The sequence below is a fragment of the Gallus gallus genome, chromosome 2 (assembly GCF_016699485.2).
Source record: "Gallus gallus isolate bGalGal1 chromosome 2, bGalGal1.mat.broiler.GRCg7b, whole genome shotgun sequence".
Taxonomy (NCBI): domain Eukaryota; kingdom Metazoa; phylum Chordata; class Aves; order Galliformes; family Phasianidae; genus Gallus; species Gallus gallus.
This window is the reverse complement of record NC_052533.1, coordinates 78217382-78232022: the sequence shown is the minus strand read 5'-3', so window position 1 is coordinate 78232022 and position 14641 is coordinate 78217382. Positions and strand designations below refer to the sequence as shown.

Here is a 14641-nt window from a genome sequence, read left to right as displayed (position 1 = left end):
TGTTGAATATGGGGTTAAAGATATTATATGTAGGGACTAGGATAACCTTAAAAACTAAGCTTACTGGTGAACTAGCATCACTCATGTCCCTTCCAAAATGGCATTTTGAGCACTATTCTCAGTCAGAAAGCATAGGCAAACAGCAAAATCAAAAGATAGGTAATCAGAAGGTAAAGGCAAAAGTGTTTAAATCCTTTATGTTTCTTTGCCTTAGCAATGGATATTCAGCACTAAGAACAAAGCTGATCCAATTCCTTACTATTACTGTCCTGAGACCTACATATTTGTGACAGTGAGAGACAGATCACAGAAGATATAGAAAAGACACAAGTTCTTACTTTTTGCTTTCAAAGGGCAATCACATTTTGTGTTGTGTTGATATTTCCTTCTTCTTGGAAGAGGTTTACTGACAGATGGAGCAACTGGTTGTTTTTTCTTAAAACACCATAGACAAAAATTCTGTTCTGGGAGGAGCGTATGTCCCTTGTTTTGAATGCAACTTCTCAAATCACTGGGATGTAAAATCTGCTATGAAGATCTTTCTATGGAATTAAGAAAAAAAAAGAAATGAGAATAAAAAATGGCAGGTTTTATAAGGAATTAATGCCTACTGGCTCTTAAAGCAGAAGTTAAAGGATGAGCTACAGGCTAGCAGACTGTCAGAGGCTGTAAGAGGGAGTTAGATATCTGTTGGCATTCTTTCTTTTATGCTCTTGCGGATGAAAGGCTTAAAGAATTTATTTTTTGATCATACACTTTGGCCAAACAACAGTACAAAGACATACTCAGGCCTGTGTGTAGCTAGAGTGGTTTCCACACAAAACAAGCACTTAAAGAAGAACCACATATTCTGAAACATAAAAACAAAGGTCAAAAAATGTCCGTCTGCAAAGTTAATAGCATCTGTTCAGAGAGCAGGAGGTTTAAAGCTTGGATACTTTTTCTACATTACTGAGTTCAGCACTAACAGCCCTGTTACCGAGCCAATTTTTCTTTTGATATTGACTTGGCCAGTACAGATTGCTGGGTTGTTGGGTTTTGTTGTTGTTTTTTTTCGTTTGGAAGTTTTTGTTGTTACTTAGGGGTTTTGTTTGGTTTGCTTGTTGCTGTTTTATCTGTATGTTTGTTTGCTGTTTTCTAATCTGGACAAATACTTGTTCAAGTGAAGAAGTTTAAATAGTTGAAGTGTCTGCACTGAATGGATTTATGAATTAGAACAGCCTGTCATTTTTACAGAATTATATATAAAGACTGTCTAATTTCTGGAATGTATATCATGCAGGACATTCAGTAGGAAAGGTAGAAGAGAGCTGAATTATCTTTCTGATGAACTTCTGTTTCACTAGCTGTTTAGAAAGGTAAGCATAATGTACAAATGATTGTGCACAGCATAGTCTCTTTTGATTACACCTATTCCACTTCCCACACACTCAAAAATACTTAGAAAGAACAAATAAACACCATTGTAAGCTAGGCAGTGTAAGAAGCAAGGTATGGTAATGGAATGAAGTATAGGAAAATGATGATTCTGTAACACATGAATGACCCAGTCCTAGTGTAAGTCCAGTTTTAAGAGAGGAGACAAGGGTGGTCTTCCAAATCCAGTAAGTGGTGCCTGTGGAAGAGGTTCTTCTCTCCCATACTCATCACCAAAACTTATGTCAGATCCTCGGCTGGTGGTGTAGCTTCCACATACTGTGTAAATCTGCCAGGTTGCTTCATACAACTTTTGCTATTTACATCAGCTCAAATGATTTTATATTGAAGCAGATGATCCATTCCACTGATCCCGCTGCAGTAGTAACAAGAAGCAGGTGCTGGAATCACACAGTAAATTGGCAGACACCTTTCTTCAGCTTAAGTTTAAAGCTTTAAAATTTGTTAGATGTGGAAATTCTAAGTATCATTACAATTGTTACTGTCCTACATGAAGTTTGGGAAAAGGAAGGAGGTGTGATTATTATAAGACCCTGCTATACCTGAGCAATAAGTTATCTTCCTCATATCTCATCCTCCAGCTCAATTCCGATGTTTGGCATGGCCAAGGCACAGACTCCACTGATTCTCTGTCCCACTCCATGGTTTCCCATTTGCCTGTCTGTGGACAAGCATTCAGTATCAGACACTTCTGTATTATCCTAGCCAAGGATATATGTCCAAGTCATAAGACTAAAATGCCTAACAAAGCTACATATGAGTGAGTGTAGGGAGCTGCTCCCAGGGAAAAAACATTTCTCATTTTTTATCTAAATAAGAAAATCAAGTATACTAGTCAGTTTTGGCTAAGCTTCTTAGAAATGTATTCAATGACCCAGAACAGATCTCCAAGTGCTTGGACCACCTCCATCTTTCTTACTTGCCCAAATAAGCAATAGAAACAATCTGTGCAGCCAATGGAGGAATTTCAAACCTCAGTTCATACTGTATGAATGCCTTATAGACAAGGGGGGATTTTTCATAAACTTGAAAAATTTGTGTTTTACTTTCTATAGCCTGTTTTGTTTCTGTAAATATCACACAACGGACTTACAAATGAGGACATTTAATTGTTAAGTTATGCTTCAGTGAATCAAAACCATAGGACTTTTATTTTGCTGTGAATTTATTGCATATTTTATTCCTACTCAAGTAGTGGAACAGGCTGTTTGTTTTTGCTTTACAGAAAGAAAAAAACATTTATTCCTTCATGTAAATGTTTGTGTCTTTTTACCTGTTTGTGTACAACTGAATCAGTTTGGAAAAAAACGTTTAATCTCCTCTCTTAACCAAGCTTACACAACCACAATGCAATGCTAGCAACTGACTCCAACAACAGGGTCTTCTCCATCTGCATGGAATGAAGGTCAGCAACAGGAACTGAAATGCTCAAACTGAGGTCAACATCTGGTCTGTTTCTTTCAGAACCTGGTCTCAAGTGTCATTTCTGAAGCAGTTCTGATGGAAGTTTGCTTGTGTCTGCAGCTGCAGCCAGACAGCATGCAGCATAGCTTGCCAGCATGTTGCTGACCCTCCATTAGCTACAAACTCTTTCTGTTGTGTAAATGAGGCCTTAAACAAAGACAAGACCCCAAAGAACTTCAGTGCATTTCATTGGCATCTCACTCCAGGGGAGCAAGTTCCTCTGAGGTAAGTCTTCATTTCACAGGAGTTCATACAGTCCAGATGAGTATTAATAGCCAAATTCCAGATGGGTCATCACTTCCCTTCCCTTTTTTGTGCTGCCTGAGCAAGGCTGGAGAAGATATTTGCTGCTATGCTGAGATAATGAGTTGTCTCAATCCTATTGTGGCTCTTCTTTACTGATCTTGCCATAGCTGCTGCATGACTCTCATAATTTTTAACAGGACAGACTACGTATTAATCAAGAGTTCAAACGGAAGGACTCCTTCACAACTTTGTTCAAAAGAAGCATTTAATCTCCCTTCAGGACAAAATACAATAGCATGATTCAAGTTGGAAAAGGTGGCAGAAGAAAATGCTTGATGTACTGCATTTACTTCAAATGCAGGCTGGATTTTTTAAAGGCCAGATCCCACTTTATGCAAGAGCTATTGATTAAGAATTAGCCAACAGAGATCTTTAACAGAGGCACTGGTACAGCACTGTCCTTCACAGAAGGGATTTTCTATAAAGGTTCATATCTACATTCAAATTATTCCGTTTTTCTTGTCTAGAAAAGAAGACAAGATAGTAAGCCACGTACTCATCTATTTTTTCATGCACTGTCCAAAGGACCGCATCACAAAAACGTCTGTAGCAGAAACTGTGGACGATCTAGGTGAAGTAAAGACTGACACATGACCCTTTGTCAATAGAGCATTCTGCTGCTAGTACACCTGACAGCTGCAAATTGTGAAACCAGTTCCTGCTAGCATTTCTATCTAACAATCTAATCATCTGCTTCAAGTAGGCTTTCCTTTGCTCTGATAATATACTTCTCTACATATGAAAATGGACACTTACCCATAACGTAAGTAATGTATGTCTCAAACATGCATTACAAGGGATGTTATGCAGCCCATAATTGTTATGGGAATGCTCTCTCTAAATAGCATTGAATTCACATCATAACATTCCACAGCAAGATATGACAAATGCAGCCTTCTCATTCACCTCAATATCTTCTGCACTGATTCCCCTACAAGCTACCTGATGTACATCAAACAGCCAGAAATGCACATAGGATATTTCTGAACAATGATTGTGCCTGCTACAGTACTCAACACAGCAATTAGCTACAACAGCTCTGGAACAACACATACAACAGGATTTCAACCTTGCTGTCAGTAAACTACAATTCATATCCTGCCTCCTATCACTTCATCACTTTTATTCAATTTCCAGCAAAATAAAAGGATCAGAAACCACGAATGAAAAGGGCAACAAATCCATCATTCTACAGTATATAGAGCAAAAATAAGCTTCATATCTGCATTGTTAAAAAAGACAGACAGCTATCTACAGTACGAAGGGCTACAGAACATAGAATCATAGAATATTCTAAGTTGGAAGGGACCCATAAGTATCACCAAGTCAAACTTCTGTTCCCACACAGCCCCACCCAAAAAACAGTCAATATGACTGAGAGCATTGTCTAGATGCTTCTTTAACTCTGGCTGCTTGGGGTTATGACCACTACTCCCAGTGTCTGACCACTCTCTGGTGAAGAATTTGTTTCTAACCCCCAGCCTGATCCTCCCCTGATGTAACTCCGTGGTGCCATTCCGTTGGGTCCCATCATTGTCACCAGAGAGAGGAAACCAGCTACATGGATATGACATATCCAATATGACATGGATGCCAGAACAAGTAAGGACAGAGCACTGCTGAAGTCTTGAAGAACAGAAAATAAGTTTGGGCTTGTTTTTGGGGGACATATGCCTATCCAAGTCTCATTTCATACTTTAAGGAGATAACAAATGGAGGAACAGAGATAACTGCCAAGTAGTTTATCATAGACTTAGCATTCTAAGGCATTTTATTTTGTGCCGTGTGATATACCAACCAAGAGGCCAATTCTACACAGTATAACTTTGTACATACTTTACTGGTCAAAAAACCATGACTGAGAAACATCTATTAAGAAATAGATTGCTAATAATGTCTAGAAACCGTAGGCTGCTTTCCTTCTCTAAAGGGATTTCCAGCAAGAACTGCAATACTATCTTGTCTTACCAAAAGTGTGAACTACAGTGATAAGCTCAGGTGAAACAAAAATAAGCAAAGATGAAAAATATATATATATGTTTATGTGTCATAGCTTGGATTGGTGCACTTCTGCTTTTCCGTGATTGCCAGGTCCTGTGGCCCATGCTTCAACTGATCAGATTTCATAGGAACAAGGCAACAAGTTTTGGCTGGATAACAATATTATTCACGGGGAAAGTTGCAACAAATCATATAAGCTGAGAGCACACAAAATGAAAAAGTGGTCAACCATAAAGAGCAAACTAGACTGCATGCGTGCTCAAATGTTTGAACAAGCTGTCCAATAAAAATATACTAGCCATCAGGCTAAGGAGAGACATCAAACCACTCTCATGGGAGAGAGGACAAAAAGCTCAACTGTAGGGTCAGGGGTCACACTATGCTTTAAAGGCAGATAAAGGGAAAAGCAATTATCAGTAGCAGCAAGGTGAACTTAGTTTCAGCTGCGGGTTTAGCCACACTAGTATTCAGATAACTAAGCAACTGTTAATATTTGTATTTTAAAAAGAGCTTTGAAAATTGAATATGATCAAGAAAAGAGCCACGGCGATCTGTAGAAAGAGGTGAAAAATGTTCATATATAATTCACTGTCACCAGTGATATGATAATAGGAGAAAAACAAAAGGTGACTTGCTTACAGTAAACCTACTTTTATTGTGGAAAAAAATAGTGAATATTAATGGACCACTGAAACCAAAAGTTTCTGACCACTGAATCTTACATCAGAAAAACTGGAAACAGAACACGCAGAAGGTGAGCCCAGTGAAGTGGATTTATTGTGCGTGAAAAAGCACCTATTGTGAGTAGAGTGGTCAGAAATCAAACGTTTGAAATACTGCTCAGGAAAACTTAGAATCATAGAATTGCTCAGGTTGGAAAAGCCCTTCAGGATCATCAAGAACAACCGCAACCTAACCATATCACCTTAACTCAAACAACCCTCCGCTAAATCATGTCGCTGAGCACCACATCCAAACGGTTTTTAAACACATCCAGGGATGGTGATGTGTTGAGGCCATTTTCCCTTGTCCTGTCACCTGTCACCAGTGAGAAGAGACCAGCCCCGTTCTCACTGTAAGCACCTGTCAGATATTGAAAGAGAGCAATAAGGTCTCCTCTCAGCCTCCTTTTCCCCAGACGAAACAGCCCCAGTTCCTTCAGTTGCTCCTCATAGGGCACATTCTCCAAGCCCTTCACAAGCCTTGCTGCCCTTCTCTTTGGACCTGCTCTAGTACCTCAGTGTCCTTTCTGTACTGAGGTGCCCAAAACTGAACACACTACTTGAGGTGAGGCTTCACCAGTGCCGAGTACAGGGGCATAAACAAACCTTTTAAGTTTAGCATTACCAGTGATTTGATGAGTCTGTTCAGAGAGACATATAACCATACAATTTGCTCATTTGCTAGCTTCAATTACTTAGTCCTGTAATATATATTCTTTGTTTCAGTACTCCTGGACATGCTATATTAAACAGTTAACTTTTCCCATTCCAGATCCTCTTCATTGATTTGGGTAAGATATCATTCATTTACATTTTCTTCCCTGCAGAAATATGAACCTCCCCAAAGACAGTGGGTATCAAAGGATGCTAACAGTGTTTCCTGCTCCAATTGAGCAACTTGGGTATTGATACTGTTGTTTTATTCTTCTGCACATCTCTTGGTGTCACATGTGAAAGGCTTTCACCATGTATGATACACAGAGAATATCTCTTTTCCTTAGCATTTTGTGCGTATTTCATGTACCTCTTGAATATTATGATCAGTGCCACTTACACCCAGATTCTTGTGCAGAAAATCAGTATAATCTCTGCCTGGTTTTCAGGACACCTCACATTAAATCCATACAGTTAGGAATAATTTATCCTTCAGTCACTTAATCCTACATTCAGATTTATATGATGTTCTAGGAAAGAAAGATAATCCTGATTTCCAAATACACAGAGCTATGAACCTTTGATCCCCCAATTGCAATCATTCATGCAGTACTAATGAAAGAGGTAATATAACTTAGAAGTACTGCAATTTAATGAATATGCTTTCATATTGTCAAAGCTTTGCTGCTTTCAATTCTCATCATCTGAGCAGATCCAGGGTTAGAAGAAACTAAGAAATTATGGTATCTGTGTACAAATTTAGGAAAACACCGGAAAATCTCGAAGTTGGCTGAAATTACTGAAAAATGTATGAGCAACAATGAGGCACACTAAGTGTGCTAATCATAAGAAAGAATATCTAAAAAAAGGCAAGGTGTAGAAGCATAAAATGGGAACTATGGTCAAAATGAACTTTCTACCAATAGCTATCAAAAGCTGTGCCTGAATATTTACAGATGACCCATCAAAAATAAATTTATCAGAATTCATATATAGAATACCTAAAATATTAGCCCCCATATCCTTTTCTGACTCATTTTTATTTCAACAATATCTTAATACATTTCAGTTATCTGCCGCTAATGTGATACCACTTATTAGTGTTGGCTAAAACAATGTACCCCTTGTCCTATCTGACAGGGTGATCTAATCCTCTTCAGTCCAAATACTGTTCTACCTGGTACTATTCTAAAACCTGAAAATATCATGGCAGTCTTCTGTTTGCCAGATGTAAGTGCTAGTATGCCTGAAGGTTTTCTAAATGTTACCGCAGATCTTCATTACATCTCTATTAAAAGGAGAAATAAAATATTTAAGGGGCATATTTGAAAGTGATTCAAGAGATGAGAAGTTGTAGGAGTTTTTTGGAAAGGAAGAACTTTCAAAGGTGTACATTGATCTGAAATAGCTCAATGATAAGAAAATAAATTCCACACTGAGCACTATACTATCTGGCATTCAAGTACCTTCTTGTCCAGTGGAATCTGCAGCCATGCTGGGAAAGCAAGACTGGAGAGAAAAAAATCTACAAAGCAATGAGTGTAGTACAGAGAGTTGAAGTTATGTGAAACTTATGCCTTGGCATGTCCTCTTTCTGAGGCTTTGGCATCTAATTCCTTAAAACAGGAAAGAGTTTGATTTTAGTGAAGATCCTTACTTCAGAAAAGAAGCATCCAGACGTTTGTGATGAAGCATGAAAGGAGCAAGGCCCAGTATGGTCAACTCTTCAACTCAGTAGCCAGAGCACTTATAGGAGAGGTGGGTTTAAATCTCTCCAGGATGAGGAAGCAAAGGAACCAGAGTTTTCAATATGTTAGAGAATCTCCCCAGATATCAGCTTACTGTTTAAAACAGAGGATACTTTCTTCATCTCCTTTTTTGCCTCCTTTATGTCATGATATAATAAGAACTTTGCAGTGGGTTGGTTCAGTCAGCAGGAAAATGTCCGTATGCAGGTGCTTCTAGGTCTTACATATCTAATCACTCAGCACTGCTAACACAGATAAGGGTGAGTACTCAAAAAACAGTTTGAGTAGAAATATCCTTATATCATGAAAATTTGAAATGTATTCAATCAAAATACATCCTTATTTGTATTTCCAGATTCTGCAAATTCTCCAAGTTTCTGATTTGTTTGGCTGTGAGTTTCTTTTAGTTTGTTTATTTTGTAAAAGCTAGGGAAAGGAAAAGGAAGAATCTGAATGAAATAGTTCATAATTATGTTTGCCATTTTTACCTGTGTTGGGTTTCTAATTTGACTCATCAAATTAAATCATGATGCATTTCACTGCCAGCAGCACATAATGACAGCAAGTTTACATTCCTGAGTCCATTTCACTCTATTTCTTTCATAGCGTTCATGGATGTGAATGACCAATTTTCTGAAAAGCAATTTTTCTCATGGAAGGATGAAATAGATAATTATATTACTCCAGTGATAACAGTGAGAAGCTCAATATAACCTCCTGAAGGGGAAAATCTTTAAATTGAAGCCTTCAAGAAAGTATCCCAAACAACACTGAATGAATTTAAAAGAGGCAAGAATCTGTAAGCTAGTCATTCAGGATTCAATTTTACTCCCACTATAGTAAATGAGAGCTTTTTCAGTACTCTTAATAGAGAAGGAGTAGCAGGTTAGGAAGAAAACACTTCATAGAAATCATTCTTGAGTCAGACACTCAGAAGAACACACAGAGCTCTCCTGAAAAATGGCCAGGAAGATGTCAGAAGAACCAACCCAGCAGCAGCCTCCAAGCTCCTTTTTGGATTCTTGTTCTCCATTCTCATTTCTTCAGCTGCCAGAAAGGTAGTTAAAAAGTTTATTTAAATTTAGGCTACTAACCATAGTCAAAGAAACAAAATTGAGAGATTATGTATTTCACTTTATAATCCAACTAGTTAGAGTAGGTTGTCAAAATTAATCATGATGAAAGAATTGAACCAATTTTCTTCAAGACTGTTCCTGTATTTTTCCCTGGAATTTAAAAATCAAACACATCTGATAAAGGCATGAATGTACCATTACCATGCACCAGCATTTGCAAGCAATTCCTGTTTGTGAATCATGATGAAATAATTTGAAGACAAATTTTTAATAGAACAAGCAGAATTGAATTGAAAACATTAGCCTCATTTTAAAAGTTCAGAGACTTGGAAAGGCTGAATTTGTCAATCTATTGTCAGCTTGCTTACTTAGGTTGCATGAAGCAAATACAAAGGATATCATTACTATGATGCAGAAAGAAACCCAGGGTGGTAGAAAGCACTGAGTGAGTTGAATTATATATATGACTGAAAAGTCCTTAAGAGAAGGACCTTCCCTATCCTGGTCAGTCTTTCAGTATGACCTTCCTGGAGACAAAATGTCTCAAGAAACTGTATGAGGAAGCATTTAATTCTGAATAGTTACTGGGAGAAATGACAGGATATTTTAGGAGCAAAAAAAAAGGTCACTGGGGATTTAGGATGACTCTCTCAAACCACTTCATTTTTTCAAAGGGAATGGGCCAGTGTCTGCAAAAGTAAAATGTCAGTGTAGAAAGACACAGTGACTCTGCATCTTAGCATCAGTGCCATTTTCCAACCAATGGAAGGAATCAATGTAGAAAGGAAAGGGGGAGGTGATCAAAGACTGGGCACATGGGCAGGAACAACACAGAGTCAAAAGGAAACCTAAAGAATAGAAGGCAGTTTGCACTGACTAGCAGAGTTATCATGAGTGATGACATGAAATGGCAGAAACCTGAATGAAAAAACAAGCAGATGTCATCTGTCTTGGATGAATGAGAAGAATCTCCATAGAGATGGTGAGAAACTCGAGTTGTCTAAAGACAGAAGAATGGCTGATCCCCAAAACTTGTGGCAAACACTCAAGACTGTAATACTCCCTACACATACAAATGGTTGCTCTGGTGCTGCCTCAGACAGATCTTCTCATGGCAACACGTTGTGCTTCAATATTGACTCAGCAGAGAACAGAGAGTTAGATGAGATAGGTATGTAAGGAAATGCACCACTGTCATGACAAAGAAATCTCAGTGATAGAATTACAACTACTTAAGTTACAAGCCCTTAATAGCTATTTTCATGTCATTTTTATTTTCATTCAGCTATGGCTCCTCATCCCATATTATTGATCAGCTGCATTTTAAAGCTGTTTTCAAAACTTGGCACCTAAAATCTTGAATAATGATTTCCATATTTCTGTAGCAAGGCCTTTTTCTTTTCTTTTCTTTTCTTTTCTTTTCTTTTCTTTTTTTTGTCATTTTCTCTGTCATTCACCCTTCTCCTTCTCTGCCTGAGATTAATAATATTGTCTTCTCACTCTCCTGTGGACTGTTAGTTCCTCGTTCCTTACCAGTTGGCTTCAAGAGCAAGCAGGTGGATATTACTGGCTGTAGACTACATTCTGCTCTATATTCAGCTTTTCTACTGGCAGAAGTCACTGATGTGCTCCTCACCAATTCCAAAAGCAGAAATCTAGATTTTAAACGTGCCCAAATCAACCAGCGCAGAGGGACATGCTAAGGCAAAATAAATAAATAAATACATAAAGTTGTTTGCATGGTGTCATGATGCACTAGCTTTGTGCAATACTGCCTCTTTTTCTCTCATTCCTCAGCTACTGCTTAGTTCTGGTTTATTCTGGTGTACCCTGGTGTATGTAGGAAGCTACTTTTCTCCTTTGTTTGTCTCCTTCCTCTGTTGCCAAAATAAAGTTGTGCAAAAAGGAATCCATGAGAACCTTTTAAGTGGAGATGACGTGGGCATTATTTCAATTTTTATTCCCATTGAGTTTTCCTGAAGTCAGATTTTTGGAGCTATGCAGTCTCTGCATTAATTATATACATAGACACAGAGACTCTCCTGATACACATCTTCTGACCCAACACATACAGTTCAGTCTGAACTATCACAATCCTAGAATCAGAAAAGGGGCAGCTGGAGTCTTTCCACTGCAGAAGATCCTGAAGGGGTACAGCCTTCAATTGGCTAAGAGAAAGATCTATACAGAACTGTAACAAAAGATGTTTCCTTATCATGCATAGAATGAAGCTGGTCAATGACTGTTTTGCTAAATCTTGAAATACTGGAGGACAAAAAGAAAGTTAGCAGAAAGGCACTACAAAATTTTAGGGAGCAAGAGCTGAAATATCTGGAATGAAAACAATGGTAGGAGAACAACAGTAGACTGCTAGAGAATTGTTAGCAGTACAGCACCTGTAGGAACTAAATAAGCCATAGAAGATATCACCAGAATGCAGGAAAGACAAACACCAAAGCAAACAGGATAATAGCATGAGAATCTGCTGTCATAAACCACCTCATACATATTGCAGCCAATTATTTTGGTGCTGCTATGGAAATATTAGGTACATTTGTATATCTAAAGCATTGTGTTATTCCAGGATTCCAGTAAATCCCCATGTAAAGTTCACAAAGTATAGTTAACACTATCTGAAAGGAGCTAGAAAATGAACGTGATAGAAGGTATAGGAGCAAGCATCACAGAAAGATTGTGCTCTGGGAATATGTGAAACGCTGTCATCAGAACTACTCAAGTCTTATGAAAGACAGTGTTTGGCAACAGTGGAACTGCAGTGTTATTTTCAGATGACACGGTGAATAGTATATTTCTAAAAGGTTATGTGCATTCAAATCTAAATCACAACAGTGAGACAATTGCAAGCAGACATACTTTTGTGCGTGTGTGTGCATGTGTGCCTCACAGTGAGATATAGGAAACAATAAAAAAAGACTTTCTTTGGCAGAGCATGAACGAGCACAGCCTGCGTATCAGACTTCATCAGTCAAGAAAAACATAAGTGTAACAAATTAGATGAACATGGTTTTCTTCCCTAGAGTAAGATGTGGGGTAGATAGCAATAGAAAAGGTCTTTTACTCTGCACTCTTAGCAATCTATATGCTGAAAGGCAAAGAGAAAAAATAAACTAATAAACAAGTCTAAAGACAATAAAAGTTTTCACAGAACAGAAATAGGTCATTTTATCAGTGACATTTGAAATATATATGTTTCAGTGAGCCCATAGCCATCCCCAGCAAGTAAAGTTCAGCAGCAAAGCACAATCATCTCAATATTCCCTGGATTTTTGTTGGTAACAGGTACTGTGCAAAGATCCAAGCTACAAACAGTAAAAGAAAAAAGCATTTTACAGAAACAGTATATCCACCTTCAGGTCAACAATCTGGACCTCCAGCAGAGACGGGGAGAGAAGAGTAGGATGGTGCACAGGACACTACAGATTTTAGAGAAATATCTGGATCTGTACTTTAATAAACACACCCTGCTTTTCATGTTTATGCAGAGAGCTCATTCCAGTTATTTCATTATGTGTATTTTTGCCTTTGCACTCATAAAATAGACAACCTGCCGCAGAGAAGCTCATCTTATATGGAATTAACTTTCTAAAATTTAATAAAAAGCAAAAACAGACCAACAGATGTAATGAATCCTCCAAGGTGTTAAACTACTTTGAACTATGTCTGTGCAGCAAGAAAAGATGACGGCAGGTCACGTAGAAAATCTGAAAACTAGCTTTGCACTAGGTGTACTAGTTGTTGCTAACCGTACAGCTGTAACACCAAGAAATGGGTGCAGTTTAGTCTTGTCTGAATTTACTTAGATTTTGAGAGTTGGCAGCTTGCACCACACTTCATGCCATGGCAGCAGCACAGCTGTCTGTACCTGAGCTGGCAAGCTCAAGGCTGAGATATCTTTGCTAAAATCACCATAAAATTCTTGCTGTGGCATTGGCATTCACACGGTACATCAAGATCAGTATTCACTTTATGTGACTTTACTTGAGTGTGGGAATTATTGTTCATACGCATTCCACTGATCTTGATTATCATTATGTGTATTATTCATACACATTCTATTGATCTTGTGGTCCATGTCAAGGCAAGATGGGTAGGACACTGATATTCCATAAAATTACTGCTAAAAAAAAGAAACATGATCTAAACAAGATAAAGAATCTTTTTAGAGTGGAAAAAAAAAAAAGTGAGAAAGAGAAGGAAAAACTTTAAAGAATTTGTATCTCAGTGTTCCAGTTTTGCCTTCTTCCTATGTCAAACTTCCTACGATACCAGGCCTCAGGCATCAATCAAATAATGCAGGTCTCCTGAGTTGTGTGCACATATAAACTATGTACACATATAAACTATGGCACAAGGCTTTGACTGAAAATTCAGGAAGTGTGACAGTAGCTACTGCTATCATTTTGACTAAATGATATACCCAAGAGACAGTCAATATTTGAAGGAAACTCATAGGCAGAAGAGTATCACATTGGTATTCAGTTTATTTTTTGCTGATAGTGGAAATAAAGGTTTCTTGAAACACATTTCCATAGTAATTGTTTGATAGTTAGTGTCCCCTATTTTCACTAGTTAGAAAAACAAAGTGATTATCTATCAATATTATCTACAAAACAAAGCAAGTACCTGTGTTGAAGCAGGAATCTAACTGGAAATGGACTATACTATAATTGTTTTTACCCCACTTCCTTCATCATACTTAATTGCCATGGGGGTAATTTTTGTTTTATAGTATTCTTGTTCAAATTCTAATATGTTTCAAGTGAAAGAGAACTCAGGTTACAGAATAAAGTACCTTAACATACACTGACAAAATTGAGAACTCCCAGAGAAATGACTGCCGAGTTCTTACAAAATACTAGCCTGGTGTCATTTTATTCAGCTTTTGTCCCCAAGACAGTTATCTTTACAAACTTACAATATTTCTAAGTATATGTCATACTTTACTACGTTTAATATCTTGTGACACAAGTAACTATGCCACACTACTCTAAAACACGTCTGTGCACACTTTCTATAGATGACTGTGAAGGATAGTGAAAGCTTAAAGGATCAAATTAAGCTGTTCTGTAGGGAGCAGGAGGTGAGGACAAGCAGTGGGTAAGAATAGATTAGGGTATGAAAAAACAGCAATTTAAACTGACTACCATCTCCAAGTCTCAACCTACTTCCTTTGTATCTGCACATGCCCTATTTAGACATGTATAAACGCTTT

General features: G+C 37.8%; 1 long non-coding RNA gene across 2 annotated transcripts in view; it reads right to left on the bottom strand.

The window, feature by feature from the left end:
* The window catches only part of LOC101747535, a 75973-nt gene that overhangs the window by 5897 nt on the left and 55435 nt on the right, over positions 1–14641 (bottom strand). For both annotated transcript variants that reach the window (XR_005857457.2, XR_005857456.2), the window contains exon 4: positions 339–542. This is a non-coding gene — a long non-coding RNA (uncharacterized LOC101747535). The remainder of the gene's footprint in view (positions 1–338; positions 543–14641) is intronic.